This window comes from Misgurnus anguillicaudatus, chromosome 9 (assembly GCF_027580225.2).
Source record: "Misgurnus anguillicaudatus chromosome 9, ASM2758022v2, whole genome shotgun sequence".
Classification (NCBI taxonomy): Eukaryota; Metazoa; Chordata; class Actinopteri; order Cypriniformes; family Cobitidae; genus Misgurnus; species Misgurnus anguillicaudatus.
Window position 1 is genome coordinate 24,657,804 of NC_073345.2, and position 21,102 is coordinate 24,678,905.

General features: G+C 39.5%; 1 protein-coding gene across 2 annotated transcripts in view; it reads left to right on the forward strand.

Moving 5' to 3' along the window:
• The window catches only part of unc5da (unc-5 netrin receptor Da), a 305,716-nt gene that overhangs the window by 118,412 nt on the left and 166,202 nt on the right, over nt 1-21,102 (forward strand). The gene's annotated exons all lie outside the window — the stretch shown is intronic.

Sequence of the window (21,102 nt, forward strand, 5' to 3'; positions counted from 1 at the left end):
TCTTCATTTTTATTTATAATTATTATTGGATTTACTTTAAAGCAGAGCTTCCCAATCCTGGTCCTCGAGCACCCCCTCCCAAAAAGTTTTACATGTCAATTTATTTAAAACACCTCATTCAACTTATCAGCCTCCTTCCACAATGGTAAACATGTCTCTCTAACAAGCTGATGAGTTAAATCAGGTGTGTTAAATAAGGAGACATCTAAGACTTTTTGGGAGGGGGTGCTAGAGGACCAAGATTGGGAAGCACTGCTTTAAAGTGTATTTTCTTCTTTTTGTCAACCATTTGAGTGTTTTTAGCTTTTCTGTTTGCAATGTCTCCACAAACAGTACACTGTCAAAAACAAAAAGTAAAAAAATGGTCCCTAGCTGTCACTTGGGTGGTACCATTTTAAAAAATACACATCTCAACCTAAAGAGTTCATATTAGTACATCAGAGGTACATATTGATTTAAAAAATTACATGTTATTGCATCAGACGTACGCATTGGTACCACAAAGTGCACATTAGTACCTCAAAGGTACATATTGGTACCGAAACATTCATATTATTACCGCAAAGGTTCATATTAGTTCCAAAAATATATATTAGTACCTCAAATGTTCATATTGGTACCAAAAAGTGCATATTAGTACCTAATAGGTTCATATTGGTATAAAAATGCAAATTGCATATTGGTACCAAAAAGTGCACTTTAAGGTTCATATTGGTACCAAAAACTGCATATTAGTATCTCAGAGGTTCATATTGGTACCAAAACGTGCATATTAGTACCTAACTACCAAATAAGTACCATATTATTACCTCAAAGGTTCATACTGTTACCAAAAAGTGCACATTAGTACATTAAAGATTCGTATTGGTACAAAAAACTGCATATCACCTCAGATGTACATATTGGTACCAAAAAGTGCATATTAGTACCTTAGAGTTTCATATTGGTACCAAAACATGCATATTAGTACCTAAGTACCAAATAAGTACCAAAGTACAATTTTATTACTTCAAAGGTTCATATTGGTACCAAAAAGTGCACATTAGTACATTAAAGATTCATATTGGTATCAAAAAGTGCATATTAGTACCTCAGAGGTTCATATTGGTACCAAAAAGTGCATATTAGTACCTTAGAGTTTCATATTGGTACCAAAAAGTGCACATTAGTACATTAAAGATTCATATATGGTATCAAAAAGTGCATATTAGTACCTCAGAGGTTCATATTGGTACCAAAAAGTGCATATTAGTACCTTAGAGTTTCATATTGGTACCAAACCGTGCATATTAGTACCTAAGTACCAAATAAGTACCAAAGTACCATATTATTACCTTAAAGGTTCATATTGGTACCAAAAAGTGCACATTAGTACCTCAGAGGTACATATTGGTACCAAAATGTGCATATTAGTACCTCAAAGGTTCATATTGGTACCAAAAAGTGCATATTAGTACCTCAGAGGTACATATTGGTACCAAAATGTGCATATTAGTACCTCAGAGGTTCATATTGGTACCAAAATGTGCATATTAGTACCTCAAAGGTTCATATGGGTACCAACATGTACATATTAGTACATCAATGGTTCATATTGGTACCAACATGTGCATATTAGTACCTCTAAGGTTTATATTGGTACCAACATGTGCATATTAGTACCTAAGAGGTGTATATTGGTACCAAAAAGTTCATATTAGTACATTAAAGGTTCATATTGGTACCAAAAAGTGCACCTAAAGGTTCATATTGGTACCAAAAAAGTGCATATTAGTACCTCAGAGGTTCATATTGGTACCAAAAAGTGCATATTAGTACCTTAAATGTTCATATTGGTACCAAAACGTGCATATTAGTACATTAAAGGTTCATATTGGTACCAAAAATTACCTCAAAGGTTCATATTGGTATAAAAATGCAAATTGCATATTGGTACCAAAAAGTGCACTTAAAGGTTCATATTTGTACCAAAAACTGCATATTAGTACCTCAGAGGTACATATTGGTACCAAAACGTGCATATTAGTACCTAACTACCAAATAAGTACCATATTATTACCTCAAAGGTTCATATTGGTACCAAAAAGTGCACATTAGTACATTAAAGATTCACATTGGTACCAAAAAGTGCATATCAGTACCTCAGATGTACATATTGGTACCAAAAAGTGCATATTAGTACCTTAGAGTTTCATATTGGTACCAAAACGTGCATATTAGTACCTAAGTACCAAATAAGTACCAAAGTACCATTTTATTACTTCAAAGGTTTATATGGGTACCAAAAAGTGCACATTAGTACATTAAAGATTCATATTGGTATCAAAAAGTGCATATTAGTACCTCAGAGGTTCATATTGGTACCAAAAAGTGCATATTAGTACCTTAGAGTTTCATATTGGTACCAAAAAGTGCACATTAGTACATTAAAGATTCATATATGGTATCAAAAAGTGCATATTAGTACCTCAGAGGTTCATATTGGTACCAAAAAGTGCATATTAGTACCTTAGAGTTTCATATTGGTACCAAACCGTGCATATTAGTACCTAAGTACCAAATAAGTACCAAAGTACCATATTATTACCTTAAAGGTTCATATTGGTACCAAAAAGTGCATATTAGTACCTCAGAGGTACATATTGGTACCAAAATGTGCATATTAGTACCTCAAAGGTTCATATTGGTACCAAAAAGTGCATATTAGTACCTCAGAGGTACATATTGGTACCAAAATGTGCATATTAGTACCTCAGAGGTTCATATTGGTACCAAAATGTGCATATTAGTACCTCAAAGGTTCATATGGGTACCAACATGTACATATTAGTACATCAATGGTTCATATTGGTACCAACATGTGCATATTAGTACCTCAAAGGTTTATATTGGTACCAACATGTGCATATTAGTACCTAAGAGGTGTATATTGGTACCAAAAAGTTCATATTAGTACATTAATGGTTCATATTGGTACCAAAAAGTGCACCTAAAGGTTCATATTGGTACCAAAAAAGTGCATATTAGTACCTCAGAGGTTCATATTGGTACCAAAAAGTGCATATTAGTACCTTAAATGTTCATATTGGTACCAAAACGTGCATATTAGTACATTAAAGATTCATATTGGTACCAAAAATTACCTCAAAGGTTCATATTGGTACCAAAAAGTGCATATTAGTACCTAAAAAGTCCATATTGGTACCAAAAAGTACATATTAGTACATCAGAGATACACATTGGTACCAAAAGTGCATATTTGTACCTCAAAAGTTCATATTGGTACCAAATGAGTAAATATCTGTACCTAAATGGCACATTTTGGACCTTTTCAAAGAGTACCGCCCAAGTGACAGCTATCATTTTTTGACCATTTCTTCTGACAGTGAAGTTGACAACATAGGCACTGAATGTAAACTTTTTTAAATCCTGTCTGTCTTTCTACCCACTGTGGCTTTTTCATACCTCAGGTTGTTTTACCGCTGACTAATCACGTGCCATAGAAACAGAGATAGGATGCTGCCAAATTGAACATACTGTAGTGAATTAGGAAAGGGGTGGATCGTGCTATTTGTCAATGGGATGAATAAGCAAAACGGAAAACCAGGCATTTAAAGTGAAAAGTCTATAAGAAAAACATTCACGCACATCTAATTAAGTCGCTCTAATAGGCCGCTAGATCATAGCTGCTTGAGCACTTATGATATTAATTTAGCAAGGCCTAATTTGCACTCAAGCAAACACCGCTTACATAAAGGAAAGGGAGAAAAGTCTTAATTAGATCTATGAATAGACAATGAAGAGAAGCTCAGCAGGCTAAACAGAACTGTTTACTGGATTTGTTCCCTATTCCGCCAACATGAGCATGCAAATGCACGTAAGCACATCCATGCTTCTTTGGTACATATGTGAGGGCCGTAGGGCCTAAACGGCAATGGGGTAATTCAGAAGCAGCAACCAGATGGAGACCCTGGTAAGCATACCACTAAAAAAAGATCAAGTATTCACTTTCCTATCCCTCATAGCCATCTGCAGAGTACATACTGCTGTTTCCATGCTAATGTATGCCCTTATAGAGACCTGCTGAGTGCATACTTCTGTTCCCGCATTTCTGTCACACGCTACTTCACCAGAGCCACCTGCTGAGTGCATACATCCTGACACACGTTCCTCTAATAGCAACCAGACCATGTGTCACATCCGCATGCTGCAGACTTTGATTTGACCTTTGTGTTTTAGTTTAATATATCTCTAAGTGTTGGGTTTTACTTCTCAACATTGACACAAACTTCAGTGCACTCATGCTGAACTTTCCAGTCCATCAAATAGTGTCAACCTTCATATATACACAGGTATACCTCATTTATATATATATATAGCCTATATATAAAGATATCTAGAAATATGAATATGGTACTTGTTTTCTTTTGACTTCGGCAAGCAAGCAACCACCTACAACTATAGAGAAAGTGTGAAAACCTACTTTATTTCTCCCACCTGCTGCTGTGGCTATATATTTTCTCATAACTAACATAGTTTTATGCTGTTTTTTATAAATCAGCATTGTCAAAACATTCAGCGCATTCACACTGACTGGTGTCAGTAGCATGTAAGACGCGGTTGGACAATGAAGCGATTGTCAGTTCCAAAGAGTCTTCTCATTTTCCACATCTACCGATTCATTAATTGGCCATGAACAAGCAGCATATGTTCATATGTGAAACTGTAATTAAATCTGAAGTGTTTGTTTATAGGTGTCAACAAATTCAGAGAGGCCATTTTACACACGTTGTTCTTGTGGCATTTGCTAATTAACATACAGTGTGGTTGTCAACTCAGGTAATAGCAAACCGTTCCTGACTCCACTGAGCAGCCAGTGGTCAAGAGAGAGAGAGAGAGAGAGAGAGAGAGAGAGAGAGAGAGAGAGAGAGAGAGAGTCCGAATAAAAGAAAACAGTGGATGATTGGGATAATTGTAAGGCTTAATAAGTAATAGTTGTTCCTCTTTCGTTGAATGTAATGACTCCCTTTGGGTAATGCAAAATGGCCTGAACTAATGTATAGCTATTGGTGTGAGTAATCTATGGTGTATTGTTATATATTTTGTACTATGCTTAAAGAGCACCATGGTCCGATTCACGATTTTCCATTTCCTTTGGTGTGTAAGTGTGTATTAGTTCATGTTAACGATAGGCGAAAGGTACATACCCCAAAGTAAACATTGATGCGAGTTAACGTAAATCTCTTTTCTTGGACTACCACAAACACACGGATATTAGGCAACAGTTTACTTTCTGGGATTGGTTATGTAGACAAGACCGACATTATCATAATTCATCCCGCTTTGGACTCACAGCCTGTCAGTAAACTCCTGTTAGCATTGCAATGTGCGCGAATCTTTCAAACATGGTAAGGAGTGTCACATTTCCTGCTGACATCAGAGGTATTCAGGCCAATCACAACATACAGATTAGCTGGCCAATCAGGGAAACAGATCTTTTCAAATCCGTGCGTTTCAAAAAGAGAATTTACGATATGTGAAAAATTATTTGTTTTTTAACAATAAACCACGCAAACACATCGTATTATACCAAATACACAAAATAACGTTGTTTTTAACAATGAAATAAGTGCTCTTTAAACTTTAGTTATTGGAGTGCTTAAAGGAATATTCCATTTTCTTAAAAGAAAAATCCAGATAATTTACTCACCACCATATCATCCAAAATGTTGATATCTTTCTTTGTTCAGTCGAGAATAAATTATTTTAATGGACTTTAATAGAGCCCAACATTTAATACTTAACTCAACACTTAACAGTTTTTTTCAACAGAGTTTCAAAGGTCTATAAACGATCCCAAACGAGGCATTAGGGTCTTATCTAGTGAAACTATTGTCATTTTTGACAAGAAAAATAAAAAATATCCACTTTTAAACCACAACTTCTTGTCTAAATCCGGTCGTGATGCGATAGCATGACCCCACGCAATACGTAATGATGTCAAGAGGTCACAGAGGACGAACGCGAAACTCCGCCCCAGTGTTTACAAGTGTTGAGAAAGAGGACCGTTCTGACGTTGTTGGTTGTCGAATAATATTAATTAATGTCTTTGTGTCAGTTTATTGTTTACAATGGTCCGCAAATGTGCGTTTTATATATGTAACACGTGACCTCCATACGTCACTACGCATTTACGTTAGGTCGCGCTGGACAGGACCTAGACGAAAAGTTGTGGTTTAAAAGAGCATATTTTTTATTTTTCTTGTCAAAAATGACAATCGTTTCGCTAGATAAGACCCTAATGCCTCATTTTGGGATCGTTTAGAGTCCTTTGAAACTCCGTTGAAAAAAACTGTTAAGTGTTGAGTTAAGTATTAAATGTTGGGCTCTATTAAAGTCTCTATTAAAATGAGAAAAATCCTGGAATGTTTTCCTCAAAAAACCTAATTTCTTCTCGACTGAACGAAGAAAGACATCAACATTTTGGATGACATGGTGGTAAGTAAATTATCTGGATTTTTCTTTTAAGAATATGGAATATTCCTTTATTTCTGATTGGCTTGTAGTGACATTTGCAGGTTTGTAGCAAGCTGGATGCTGCAAATAATTTTGACAGGTACAGTTTAGTATTACACAAAATGAACAACTGATTAAACCAAATAGTGTGTTTGTAACATTTGAACGTCTGAAAATAAGCTGCTTTTCTTGCAGAAGATCTGCATTCGTTAACAATGAGCAAATAAAATATTTAATGTTCCTTACCTTACTCATAAGCTATTTAATAAGCTTTATTAAATCGGGTCGGGATCACACTGTCGGGACTTATTTCTGCGATAACAATCGACTGCCTATACCTGAACATTAGAGGAACAGTATGTAAGAAATGTATATCAATTAATCATAAAATGGCCCTGATATGTCACTAGACATTAAGAAATCATTTTCATTTCAAATACACTGACAACAGTGGTCCGGCCAGGATATTGCCATTTAAAAAGTGGAGTTGCAGCCCTCAACTGATGTTTATATAGTCATGTTGTGTATTGGCCACCAGTTGTGTGATTTTGCAGTACCAGTTTTGGCCACAGTCCTACATACTGTTCCTTTAAACCTTACTTAACATTGAGTAGACTTTGTTTATTATTATGACAACTAATTTAGATTCTTTTTTCTTCTTTTTACTTGCTTACAATTCACCTGGATGGATATTCTTGTACAGGTAAGAAAAATTTGTATTGGCATGTGTGTGTGTGTGTGTGTGCAAGTTTATGGGTGGATGTTGATATATGTTGAAGTTGAACTACCTGAATTTTCTAGGCTCTTTGATGTTGTTGCTTTGGTAGCAGTACTGGAGGTGAAGGAAATGCTAAGGTTGATAAATCAATAAACACACACACAACCACACGGACACACAGATACACATCCCTGCCAGTGGGCAGTATTAGATTTGGAAGTTTGTTATTTGCTGAGCTTTTTCTCTCTGAAGTTGGCACACTATGTATACTGTTTGTTTTACTACACATTTAAAATACAAAGAAATATGCAATTCATCAGATTGTGTTTTTTTTTTTTTTTGGAAATGTGTTTGTGTGTCTCTGTGTGTGCCTTTGATATTTGTTGGACATGTTTTATAAATGTTCTATAAATGTTGGACATGTTGAGTGGATAGGTCGGTCATTCTGTCAATAGCAGAAATTTATATTTGGTAGAGATACTAACTTTAAGAAATTTGTAAAAAATACTAAACTGTGGCTTTCAAAGATGAGCACACTAAACTTAAATCCGGAGACGGATAAACTTAAACCTGGAGACGGATAACTTCTGCTGAAGTTAATACAGGCTGCCACACATCAAATCAGTCTGACATTCAGTTCCTGTTCAGTGGTGACTAATGTAGCTCATCCTGAAAACAGAGATGCCACGAATAGAGAGAGAGGAGGTGTCTGACTCTCCTGTACTTATTGTCTTACATGCACCACACAGTAAACCCCTGAACAGGGTTGCCAGGTTATTTTTGAAAAAAATATGCAACTGTCTTACTTTTACATATATACATTTATAAATATACAGAGTGTGGTACATTAGGAGGCATATATCTGATAACTGTTATTAGTGGTTGGGTACATTTTATGGCCCTATTGTATGGGGCAAAGCAGCATGTAGGATAGACTGCTTATTTGTTTATCTTTATTCCTTTTCTCTTTTTAACATGCAAATGATAATGTTTGCATATGAGTTCTGGTGTTTCATAAATTCTGTTGTATTATTTAAATCACTTTAATTTTGCAAAGTGTGCCCTCATCAATGTTGTTATCCCTTTGATAAAGACTTCATTGTAAATGATTCAGTAGGCTTTGTGCATTAACTCTGAGAGGAAAGCTTGAAAAATTGAAAGGATAGAGGCTTAAAATGAGAAGAGTATTCAAATTCCAGATGATTTTGAACCTAGAATAGTCAGTAACCTCACAGAGGGATGGAAGCAGGGAGTCTATCTGTTAAACAAATAAAAAACCCATAAATAGAAAAGTTGAATCATGAATATAAAAAGCAAGATTAGAATCTAGTGTCATTTTATAGTCAAGAGCACTTGAAACCCAGCACATAAAGAATTAGTCACTCGTAAATGATGATGTTTGTGCTAAATAGAAATATTTTACAAACACACGACTGACATAACAACCCATGTTCACACAGATCAGCAAAAACGACTAAAATATGTCTGTGCACATATGCATCCTTCTATAAACGATAATGGCCCTGTCCCAAATGGCACACTCCGGACTTGTGGTCCTCCTCAGAGTCCACACTTTGATGACATCATAGAGTGCAAACTTTAGGGACCCTTGATGTGAGTCCACATGGGTGCACCGGACGCCAGAAATAGGAAGGGAAGTTGCCTGTCAGTGTGAACTCCTCCCTTCCATCGTCAGATTGGTCTGATTGGTCTGATTGCTCCTTCGCAAGGATTCTGGGTTGGTAAATGGCGCGAAGCCTGCTGCAGTGCGGGCTTAATTCGTCAGAGACCGCATCAAGGGGGCAAAGGGGGCACTGATGAGCACATTTTAAAGCGTAAAAATGACAGATGGGACACCCTACTGACTTGTAGACTAAGCGAGCACACGCAATTTAAGTCTACGAGACCGAAAGTTCACATGAAGTGTGCCATTTGGTACAGGGCCAATCAGAATTGTGAAAGCATTAAGTAATTTTGTTTAGATGGATGATGAGGTGGGTTTATTACCAGTGGTGGACGGTGACTTCTTTTTTGAGGGCGCGTCATCTGTGTGGCTCGCCATTTCAAAATATGTGTTTGGTGTGTTATGTAAACTTATGTGCATGCATGATGTCAAAATACGAGCCTGTCCAATCTGTGTTAGATGTGAGCACTAACTGTGGGTTCACACCAGACGCGAGTTCAACGATTTGCGGGAGTATTTATATTACATACAAAGTCAATGCAAAGATGTGATCAGACACGTCCTCGCGTGGGGCGATGCGAATGACGTGATATGGACGGCACGTTTGCCGCGAAATCGCGCTATTCAACTCGAGCGAAAAAGTCGCATGACATGAAGTTAAATCCCGCGAGAAATCTAGAGCGAGTAATGTGATGCCCCGCGTTTTGTGTGTACATAAGTCCAATTTTTTGTGCCAGTGTAAATGCAGCCTTAGTGTCTTGCGAGTATTTTATGAACGTCTCTTTTATCATAAATCCTTTTGACGCATGTGCAGCAGGCACGTATTTTAACGACACGAATGATGAACATGGTTAACGTGACACTCCGAACACATATTTTGAATTCGCGCCCCTCGAAAAGAAGTCACCGACCGCCACTGTTTATTACTATAAGTGACCCTGACAAATTTTGTTAACTTTATTGAAGCATTAATAAATTGTAGGCCACCATTGTTGTATAGTTGAAAAGGATTTAAATGTGGTGCTGATAATAGCATCCTTTGGAGTATAATGCAAACGTGTCGGTTGCCTTGTGTAACACACTTGAAGGAAATAGCAAGCGTGTGATTTGGTTGGGTTCTTTTATTCAGCCAGCATCATTTGCCACAGCTCCGCATCACACAATACAACAAAACATAACACTGCCAGTCTCATCAACAACTCTCACTCTTCGGGTTTTTCCCCGGGGATTTTCTCTGGCTTACTGCCACACACTGGACAACCATCGCATTGCTGCATACTACAAATATACATGCATGTGCTGAATAATTAACTAACCAATTTTTAATCAAATAACTATCAAATAGAAATGACAAAACTATTATGGGGGGTCTAACTTTTAACTACAAATTATATTTAATAGTTTTTCCCACATTCTCCCCCACAAAACAGAATGTAGTCCCGACATTCTCAGAATACATTACTGGGTCTCCAGCCTTAAATCATTTCTGTGGTAGGAGTCAGTGATACAATAGTTTCAGTACTCGTGCTATACAGTCACTCAACACACAACATATATCTCCTTTTCATGCAGTGTGTTTGCAGCAGACATCATTGTGCACCATGATTTTCCACCACCATCACTGTTAATCAACAGGAATCTGTACTGTCACTGAAGGAATTTAACCTTGCACCATAGAAGCAATTTACTTTGTGTTTCCTACCAGAATGTTATGGCTACTTTCCTCTTTAAACAAAACATTAAAAAAATATAACTTAATCTTATTTAGATCTCAATTTAACTTTTTAGTATTTTAACTAGAACTCAGTACTGTGATTTAAATCAATTTACCCTTCTACAATACTAGGCTGACCTAGAGTATGGTAAGTAAACATTTTCTTTTGTTTTCTATTTCTCAAAGGATATACTCTCTTGTAGACAGGTTGTGAAGGAGCTTCCCCATCACTTTCTCCAGCAACATCAGTTTCTCCAGCCTCTCCTCCAGATGATGACACATCATCTTCTACCTGTTCTGCTCCTTGTTCATGTTCCATTTCTGGTTCTGCATCGTTCAGCATCATTGTGTCTTCTGAATGAGGTTCTGGACGTTTTGACTGTAAACCATTTCGGACGCCCCGACTCGCCTCGTTGACTGGCACTCCAACCAGGCATCTCCAATCATCATCACTCTCTGAACTGTCATAGAATGTTTGCTTTTTCTGTGTCAAAGTTTTTCCAGCTTTTTCTCTTGTTTTGTTTTCTTTTTCAGGTCTTCCAGGTAGGTATTCTTTCTCTACAGGTAAGAAGTCACATGGTAACAATAAGTTCCTGTGTAATATTCTTGTTTTCCCTTTCCCATGTACAGGTCGAACTTCATATACTGGACTATCCTGGTACTTCCTCTTGGTAACGACATAAACTTGTTCTTCCCAAAAGGACCGAAGCTTTCCAGGTCCACCTTTTTCCTTGAAATTCCGAACAAGTACTCGGTTCCCAGGGATTAGTTCAGCTCCATGTACTTTCTTATCATACAGAGCTTTACCTCTTTCCTTCTCTTTGTGTGACACTTCTGAGGCTAACTTGTACGCTTCTGTCATTCTCTTCCTCCAGTTCTCTGCATAGTCATGGTAAGAGGAACCCTGGTCCTTTGCTGGCACACCGAACATGATATCAATAGGCAGTCTGGGAGTACGTCCGAACAGGAGATAATAGGGCGCAAACCCCGTCGCCTCACTTTTCGTACAGTTGTACGCATTCACAACTTTTGCGAGTGATGTTTTCCAATCGGCTTTGGCGGCTTCTGGTAGAGTCCTTAGCATTGCTAACAATGTCCGATTGAACCGCTCGACTTGACCGTTCCCCTGTGGGTGATACGGTGTCGTATGAGAGCCTTGCACACCACTGTACTCTTGCAGCTTTGCAAACAGCTTGTTATCAAACTCCCGGCCTTGGTCATGATGCAGTTTTGTCGGGAACCCAAATTTCAAAACAAAGTCCCCAAACACCTTCTCAGCTGCTGTCTTGGCACTCTTGTTTCTGCATGCATACGCCTGCGCGAAGCGCGTAAAGTGATCCATCACCACTAAGATGTATTCATAACCCCCCTTACACTTCTCTAAATGCAAAAAGTCAATAGAGACCAGCTCAAAGGGGTAAGTGGTGGTGATGTTTATCAAAGGAGCTCGGGTCACTTTGTTTGGACGCTTGCTTCTTAAGCAACTACAGACATGTGTGACAAAGTGTTCCACTTCCTTTTGCATGTGGGGCCAATAAAACCTATCTCTGATCAGGTTTAGCACCCTTTCGGTTCCCAGGTACCCCATGTCTTTGTGCAACTCCTTATAAACAAGTTCATGGTATCTCCTAGGCAGTACCAGCTGATGACGAGATGCTGTTTCCCGAAACAGGAGACCATGCTCATCCAGGTATAGTTTTTCTCGTTCCCTCATTAGTCCCCGACTTCTGTTCTTAGGCCACTTGTTCGATCTGAGGCATGCTAAAACTTCTCTGATTTCAGGGTCTTCTTCCTGGGCTTTTCTTAGTGCGTCCTTGGGGATCTCTACGACTGAAGTGAACAGTTCCTCCTCCTGTTCTTCCGACAATGCCGTTTCAATCGTAAGTGGACACAACCATGGCCCTCTCTCCTGACTCTGTACCACTGCTGACTGAGATATGCTGACGATGGTTTCAGGGTGCACTTCTTCTGAACAGGTGTCCATGTACTGTTCCATGTGCAGCGGCATACGCGACAAGCCATCCGCGTCCCCATTTGACTTTCCTGGACGGTATTTGATGGTGAATCGAAAATCTGCTAGTTCTGACACCCATCTGTACGTTGTGGCATTTAACTTAGCTGTTGACATCACATACGTGAGAGGGTTATTATCCGTATACACGGTGAATGATGGTGCATGGAAGAGATAGTCCCTAAACCGCTCACATATAGCCCACTTCATGGCCAGAAACTCCAACTTTCCTGAGTGAAGATGGTAATTTTTCTCAGGAGGGGTCAGGGTTCTTGACGCGTACGCTATTACTACTAACTTGCCTTTTTGCCTTTGATAGAGCACCGCACCAAGGCCTTCCTGTGAAGCGTCGCAATGAAGTACAAAGGGTTCATCCAGGTCTGGATATCCCAACACCGGTGGATTAGATAAGTAGTCAATTAACTCACAGAGGACTTTTTGATGTTCATCTGTCCATGTAACTGGATGTGACGACGCAAACTGTCCTTGGCTCTTTTTCCCCTTTCCTTTCCGCATCATCTGTCCTTTCTCCTTTTGTGTCTTCTTTTCAGCGAGCAGCAGATAAAGGGGTGCGGCCTTGCGGGAAAAGTTCTCGATGTATGACCGGTAGTAGGAGAGAAATCCTAATAACTTTCTCACATCACCAACTGTTTTTGGAGTTCTTTCCTTTAGTGCTTGGACAGGAGCGATGTCAGCCGGGTCCATCGTGTAGCCATCTTTGGTCACCAGCCTCCCTAGGAATCGTACCTGATTTCGGAACACTTCACATTTTCGAGGCGTTAGCTTGACACCATGATTCTGATAACACTGCAGCACTTTTCTAATGTCGCGAAGATGATCATCAAATGTTTTTGAATGGACTAAGTTATCATCTAAATATGGTTGACATACCTCATCACGCAGTTCCCTCAGGCAGTCCTCCATGCTCCTTTGGAACTCGGCGGGAGAATTTGATAATCCGAAGGGGACCCTCACCCATTCATATAGCCCCCACGGTGTTATGAACGCAGTGAGAGGCCGGCTGGATTCCTCTACAAACCCTTGGTGATAGGCTTTGCCTTGATCAAGGACTGAGAACCAGGCATTGCCAGCCAAGCTGTCGAGCATGTCCTGTATGCGGGGAATAGGGTGTCTATCTGGAATGGATTTCTTATTCAACTCCCGATAGTCACAGCAGAGGCGGAGGGTTCCGTCTTTCTTACGCACACAGACCACCGGTGAAGAATACGGTGACTTGGATTTAGTAATCCACCCCTTGTTCAACAGATCCTCCAGGTATTCTTTGACCTCTCGGCGCAGTGGCTTAGGGACAGACATGTATGTGTGCTTCACAAATGTGGTGTCATTGAGTCGAATTTTTAGCTGGAGCGATGGAATACATCCTACATCGCTGTCATCACGAGAAAAAGCGCCACTCTCCTCTCTTAGAAGCTGCTTCACTTTCTGCTGCTGTTCAGGTGTTAGGTGATCAACGCATACAGGAGGGTCCCAAAGGTTTTCTTTTTGAACTGTTAACGTTGTATTTACGCTTTCTGTAGGTTGACTAACTCGTTCACTGTCTTTAAAGGACAGGCTTTGGGTGGTGTGTGTCACAGTTGAGCATGCATTCTCTTTCTGGGCTGTTACCGGTCTCATCTCAGCAGGGTAGATGGCTTTTACTCGCTGTATGTGGCCCAGAGCTGCTCGTGGAGGCAATTTGATGTCATGAGTAGTTTCATTGATCACAGGAATACAGATACGTGAACAGGTCCCTCTCTGGAGGCGGACAATGTTTTCCTCCACCCTCAATCCTTCTGGCCACTTCGCACACTCATCCGGTACAAAAAGAGCATCTTGTTCAGATAACAAAGGGCCCGTTTTAATGCAACATTTGACTGCTCTGACCTGTTTGGCTGGAATTTTCGTTACTGACCTTCCTACTTTTGCTATTCCATCGCTGAACCCTTCGTCTTGGCTTTTTACTAAGTTCAGCAAAACCTCTAGTTTCTTGCAATCACAGGACAGTGCAGTACTCATGGCTTTGGTCTTTATATTAGTAGGTCGCTCTACACCACTGTTCAACAAGTACTCGATGACATTGTATCCAATGATGGGCTCCTCAGCCACCTCATCATCACCACATACCAATACCGGTACCTCCAATTCCAACGGTGTGGCTTTGTCTGTTCCCAGCTTGAACGTCACTTCAACCCAGCTTTCGAATGGGATCACTGTTTGATTCACTGCTCGACCAGTAAGTGTTCCAGGACCTAGGATCTCTTCGAGACTGCGCAGTTTTGTGTGTGGGAGGTGTTCTTTTCTCCACTTTTCATTCATGAGACAGACTTGTGAGCCGGTATCCCATAGCGCTTTCGTCGCTACACCATCAAAGAAACAATTTACCATACATTTCTCTCCAATCAAATTCAATAACTGTGCATTGTGCTTGGTGGTCAGCAGATTTGTAGTCATGGATTTGATATGCTGCAGGGGGCTCTCCTTTTGCTTTGCTGCTTCCTGAGCTTCCAGCTGCTTAATAGTGTCAAACAGGATTTCACATTGATGTTCTGACCCTGGTAATGATGTTGTGTGAGTTGTTACTGCCATACTGCTTGCTGAGTGTCCTCTTTCTGTTCTTCCTGCTGCTGGTCCCCTGCACCCTCTGGAGAGATGTCCGCTTTGGCCACATTTGAAACAATGATCACATTGGTCACCTTTGCCTTGTTCTTGACACCCACGGCATCCACGCTTTCTTTCTCGAGGCTGCACAGGACGGTAAGTACTCATCACTCTCCTCATTTCTCCGATCTCCTCCCTCAGCTGTTTGACGACCTCATAGAGCTCAGAGTCTTTCTTCTCCATGGTCTGTGGGGCTTTCAAAGCTTTTACTTGTGTGTGTGTAAATTCTTTTCCCCCAACAGCATGACCTGTTCTCTCTTGACTGTGATGTGGTGCTGCTGGAACTTCAGTGATTTTTGTTTCTTTAATGTTGGCATTTTTCTTGAACTTTTGCTGTCGTTCCCACTCAAGACTCGCAGCTTCGTTCATTGCTGTGATGAGAACCTCATCTGTGGTTGTAGGATCATCAAGGCAGGTTTTAAGCTGATACTTAATGTGGTCATTTAATAATCCTGTTCCTAGTGCGCGCAGGAATCTTCTCTGTATGAGATCGCGGCTGTACGGTTCTTCTCCATCCGGTTCTCGAACAGCGGCTAAAAGTCTTTCCTTCAACTCAATGGCACGAAATAGGAAGTTTTGTGGTGACTCGCGACTCTCTTGAGTGATGTTTATCAGCCGATGATACAGATCTGTGGAGCTTTCTTCTTTATAATGGCCTTTTAAAATTGTGCGTAGCTGAGAAAGGGTTAAATCTGTCTTGATCTCCAGCATATCACGCAAGCTCATACCTGGACTGATTGCTCTTATCACCGCATCAATTATCTCCGACTCTCTGTGTCCCTTGTTCACTCCAGCTTCAATTTGGTGCATCAAGTTGTTGTATGACAGTTTATCCTTCTGACCTCTCTCTCCAATTTGGCCATTTATCTTAAAATCACGCCGGATGGTGACTTCAGGAACTGAATGATGATGGGAAAACACAGGGGGACTTGACACATCAGGAACTTTCAAACTCAGGCGTTGGATTTCATTTTTTAGCACATTTGTTGACAATTCAAACTGATGCTGCAATTGTGTGTACTGTCTCTTTAAATGCGCGAGCTCCGCGGAATTTCCGTCGGCGTCACCATCTTGTGCAGCGCCGTCATTACGTTGTGCTATTCCGTTAGAAAACGCCAACAAATCCTTCAAATATTTACAGGCTACATCATCATCTTCTGTCTCTATAACACTTTCTACTGATTCACTTATTAATCTGATCAGCGAGTGCCGTTTGGTTTGTCCCTCCACAGACAGTTTTGCATACACACACACCTCGTTCAGCTGATCGAGCCGCAACCGGAGCAGCGCGGCGCCCAGCTGATCTTGCAGTTGCTCCGTGTCCATCCTCAGCGTCTTCGTAGACAACTCACTCAAAACGGCACCGCTGATCCCATCCCTCGTCGCCAGTATTTTGTAACACACTTGAAGGAAATAGCAAGCGTGTGATTTGGTTGGGTTCTTTTATTCAGCCAGCATCATTTGCTACAGCTCCGTATCACACAATACAACAAAACATAACACTGCCAGTCTCATCAACAACTCTCACTCTTCGGGTTTTTCCCCGGGGATTTTCTCTGGCTTACTGCCACACACTGGACAACCATCGCATTGCTGCATACTACAAAAATACATGCATGTGCTGAATAATTAACTAACCAATTTTTAATCAAATAACTATCAAATAGAAATGACAAAACTATTATGGGGGGTCTAACTTTTAACTACAAATTATATTTAATAGTTTTTCCCACACTTGGTAATGCCAGAGTTAAAATAGTATTCAATGTATATCATGCATGCACATAATTTTTTTACCTGATCAGTGTTTACTTAAGATCTCAAATAATGCACTTTACCAGCTACAGAGAAACTTAACCAGGCAACAGACGAGTGACCAATCCTGAGCAGCGACGTCACTACACCACGCTATTAGTACAATTCTGGACCGAGAATGGTTTGTTATTGTGCTTTGCAGAACCAGGCTCAAGTGCAAACATTACTGTTACCATTTCTTTATGTTTTTAGAAAGGTTCGAATGGTAACAGTGGAAAAGCGCTATTACATTCAGAATCAGCAGGGATGGCAATGTTTACCAATGTCACCAACAATGACTAGAGATGAATCCTCACTACAACATCAAACTCACCAGCAGTTCATTGCTTATAACCCATCTGGCCTGGAACACAAAACCTTTTACGTTTAACAATTTCACATATAGTCCCTCTCTCTCCAGCGTTTTCTGTACTGTATGCACGTCATTATGACTGAATAGCACTGCTTTTGATACTGTATAAGTGTGAGCACTGTGAAGTTTGAGAAATAATCATTACTATGAATTATGGCAAAATGGAGAATCTCAGCAGTGGGTCGCTCTGATGGCTCTGTCTAATGGGCCCTCCATTACAGCATGTGTTTGTGTGCATTAGATTCTCAGTTGGGCTGTAGTCTTTACGAGCCGATCAACAGGGTAGCTCTTTTATGATGTTTTCAAAGTACTTGTCCCACAGAACAAAGTGATTTAAGGGAAAGTAAGAGGAAGAAAATATGAGGAAAACACATTAATTTTCCTTTGTGGAGATGTCTTCCGACATGTCAAGATACACTACAATGCCACTCTAGTAATTACATCCCAACTTTAGTGAAAAGAAGGCAAGGCGGGAACCCAATTGTCTCAAAGACAGACAATGACACTATAATTGCCTTTTTTGTTCGCAGTGGATGACAAGGACGAATCAGAAATGACAGCCAATGAGCTTTTATTCGAAAGTGCGGAAGCCATTGAACTCCCTGCTGGAATAACTGCGATATTTGACTCGGAGGCGCTCGACAGGTTAATAATTTCAAGTGCAATTGAGTTTATACAGTACTTTATGAATAGAACCAGGATCAGCTGTTATTGTCAAAAATGTCAAGATCTACTTTTTGCATTTTAACAATTTATGGGATTCTGCAAAGTTCTAAGCATGTAGAGCTGCATATTCTTGTAAAAGATGTTTTTCGCACCAGGCTGCAGATGGAAACGCATCTTACTGTATGCATCTACTTCAGGCACGTCACAATGCTGGTTTGATAACCGCCCAGTATTTGATCGGCATCACACAGTTGGCGTGCTGTGTTCATGGGGTTTAATTAAGTAATTCTGGATGATAACTCTTCTCATTCCTCTCTGTTGGAGTGCTTTGAATGGATGCTCTCCAGCGTGCTCCTACACTGCTGTGGAGAGCAGCTCCACAAGCTTTTCATATTCTGGCATATAGGAAAAGAGCCAGAGTGGGTATATGATGTCTATTGTGTGATGTGGGAATGAACCACAGTCTTCACCTTTAAATTTTTTCGGCTGGTAGCCTTGCTTCTATCATCATACTCATGAGCAATGCACTTAACCCTATTTGCTCCAAGGAGAAATAAGCCATTTGAATAAAAACAGGTTTTACGTCACTTCGGTCTTTATGCTTGCTAAATAATTAGTTGCAGGCATAGGGCAGAAATTTAAATGCGCTCAAAGCGCGTTTACAACTCTTTACAATGTTTAATATGGTATTTTACTTAAAGGATTAGTCAATTTTCTTAAAACAAAATCCAGATAATTTACTCACCACCATGTCATCCAAAATGTTGATGTCTTTCTTTGTTCAGTCGAGAAGAAATTATGTTTTTTGAGGAAAACATTCCAGGATTTTTCTCATTTTAATGGACTTTAATGGACCCCAACACTTAACAGTTTTAATGAAGTTTAAAATTGCAGTTTCAACGCAGTTTCAAAGGACTCTAAATGATTCAATGATTTTAAGGACTCTAAATTATCCCAAACGAGACATAATGGTCTTATCTAGCGCAATACGTTATTACGTCAAGAGTTCACGGATGATGTATGCGAAACTATGCCCCAGTGTTTCGAGTGTGGAGAAAAAAGACTGTTCCGACATTGTTGTATGTCGAATTATACGAATTAATGTCTTTGTGTCAGTTTATGCGTTTCATGTAACGTGACCTTTCCACGGCATTACGCAATTACGTGAGGTCACACTGGCGCGTCACACAGCCGGAGGAAGACGAGAAGTTGTGGTTTAAAAGTGCATATTTTTTACTTTTCTTGCCAAAAATGACAATCGTTTCGCTAGATAAGACCTTTGTGCCTCGTTTGGGATCGTTTGGAGTCCTTTGAGGCTGCAGTTTGGAACTGCGTTGGAACTGTTAAGTGTTGGGGTCCATTAGAGTCCCTTAAAATGGGAGGGGTCCTGGAATGTTTTCCTCAAAAAACATAATTTCTTCTCGTCTGAACAAAGAAAGACACATTTTGGAAGACATGGTGGTGAGTAAATGATCACGATTTCTTTTTTTAGAAAATTGACTAATCCTTTAATAAATTCATTTTCCTCACATATGCTTAATGTATTCCTGCTATGTTTGTAAAAGGATTTATTATTTGTTTAAAGGAAAAAGCACACTTGGAAAAATTCTGTCACGTTGGAAACACATTTTTATTTATTTATCCCTCCAGGGGCTTAAATTAATCAGGTTTAGATGTATAGGTGTATTCATTTGCAAGCGTCGGTGCTGTAAGGACGCCAGGAGTTTATGAATATTCTGTGTGCAATTAATTCATTGAGCATTTTCAGCGAAAGGTTTTGCCACATTATGTTGAATTGATAAAGCTATAATTATCTTCTAATTCATGCTATTAGCGCTTCGCTAAACAAAGATTCATTCCTCATTCTCTTCTTTCCACCATTGATTGGATGGAAACGGACATCTCGTCTACCGCTCAACATCTAATTGAATGTGAGAATTGACCATTAAAGCAAAAGAATTGAGTTACATATTGCCTAGTTTGCATAGTATTTCAATAGGAGGTCCCTGTAGGAAACTATACGGCTTTTGGTCTTGGCTTATGCATGCCGCAATAAGACTCTTAATCTTATTTAATGATCATAAGCTATTCTCTCCCCTGCATTCAGCTTTTCTTATATCATTAATTGATTTGACCCTTAATTGTTTGAATTGCATTTATGCGTTATTATCTTGTAACGCGTGTTGGAAAATCATACCAGTCGGAGGTCTGCTGTCAAAATTCCTTTTGTAATTCAGTCAAAAGCCCTCTCAGATATAATTTAAATCTAATCATGGACTAAATTACACTTTGTGTTATTTCAAAATGTCATGATCAAGGAACTTAATTCTTGTAGAAAAAGCATACTAGTGGCATATGGGGCATATAGTGCAAGGCTTTATTATTTTCATTCTTTATTTTTGCTTTTGCATTCAATCTTTTTGGCTCTTTATTAACATTTTGGCTTTTGTCATATTATTTCCATCTGCTCTGCTGTTCATTTTTCCTTTACATCTTCCTTTATCTCTTCGTCTTGCCTTGTTTAACTCTCAAATTAAGGTTTGTGTTGTCTTCTACTTAATACCAGTTATTTATATGATAAAAAGTGATTTACATTTACACATTATATTAAATTGTCTCTTTTTCAATGCATTATGCACACTAAGTGTAAATGATCATAATTGCAACTTTGTATCTTTTGTGTTATTTGAGCATCACACCTTGCAATTGCAAAGGTTATGCGAAGCCCTGGAGCACTACACTCTTAAATGAAGGTGCTAAATAACAGTGGCGGTCGGTGACTTCTTTTTCAAGGGCACTTGATGCGAAGATCGTCACAACATGTATGTAGCCCATCATGTGTGTGGTTCGTAATTTCAAAATATGTGTTCTGCACGTCAAGTTATCCTATGTGCATCACATCTTGTCAAAATAAGTGCCTGCTGCAGACGTGTCTGAAGGGTTTATGATAATAGAGACGCTCGCGTTT